A 1,168-nucleotide genomic window follows, 5' to 3' on the forward strand; every position below is an offset into this window, starting at 1 on the left:
ATATATGAATTAATGTAGAAGTACCTTGCACTGAATATTTCTGTGTTATGACTTCATTTTTAAGAAACTGACGAATGTTGCCGAATTGTGCGTGTGAGAGCTTGTGTGGCGTGGTTATAGTAACCAGCTAGCTTCCTGTAACTCTCTTCTATTGTTGATATTTGGTTCTCTTTGGTGTATGTGGATGGCCACAGTGATTCTAAGGTTGCCCTTGTTCCGCTGTGCTGCCCTGATGTGCACTGTAAATTCCTGTGTTTGGTGTCTCCATAGATGTTTCTTCTCGGATGTCTCTGCCAGCATGCTTTCCCTTATAAATATCTGCAATTTTCTTGTTGTGCTTCCTATGTAGGATGGGCCACATTTTCCACAGATGACCTCGAATACAACATAGGTCCTCTGGCACAATTCATGGTCATTGATGGGGCAGTTCAATAATGTGCACTCTTCGGAGTAGTGAGAGGTGTTGTTCTTGGACAGAGCTTTTCTCTGGTCTGGGAAGGGCCGGTGTGCACTATCTGTATGTTGAGTCCTTCTCTGCGGACTGCGTGTTTTATCGCTGCAGTAGTTCTGTCGTCAAAATTTAGTAGCTTTAGGATACACGTGCCTGACTTGGAAGTATGATGGTGCTTCCGAGGTTTATTGACTCTGATATTATTTAGGCGCCGTCGTTTGGCTAAAAATGGTGGATCGCCATTTAGGGTCTCTCAGGAACTGTTTGGTGTTGACGGCTTTGTTGGTCACTTCACTGCCATTATTGTTTATACGTGCAATCTCGTTTCTCACGTATAGTCTCTGGTAGCAGTAAACTTTTCGTCCATTACCAATCAGCCTCAACCACCAGATGTACTGGCGCAAATCAGTCAACGTGTTGAATGAATTATGTCTAAAGCTATAGTTTTATTAAGCTCGTTCAGAGTTGCCTCTATTAGGTAGATCTCATTGACAAGAGTAAGAAAACTTGAAACATCGATGTTTGGGACTCCCGAGAGATGGCGACACTGAATGGACTATGTGTTTTCACACCTTTTTACCATAAGAGAGACTTTTCTCCACAGTAGCTGCAGTGTATTTGCCTTTAGCAGTTGAAGTAAGTGACAAACATATTTCTACTGACCTAAATTCTCCTCATACCTAAACACTGTTTTACGCCTATGCTCCTTATATATAT

This window comes from Octopus bimaculoides, chromosome 4, assembly GCF_001194135.2.
Source record: "Octopus bimaculoides isolate UCB-OBI-ISO-001 chromosome 4, ASM119413v2, whole genome shotgun sequence".
Classification (NCBI taxonomy): Eukaryota; Metazoa; Mollusca; class Cephalopoda; order Octopoda; family Octopodidae; genus Octopus; species Octopus bimaculoides.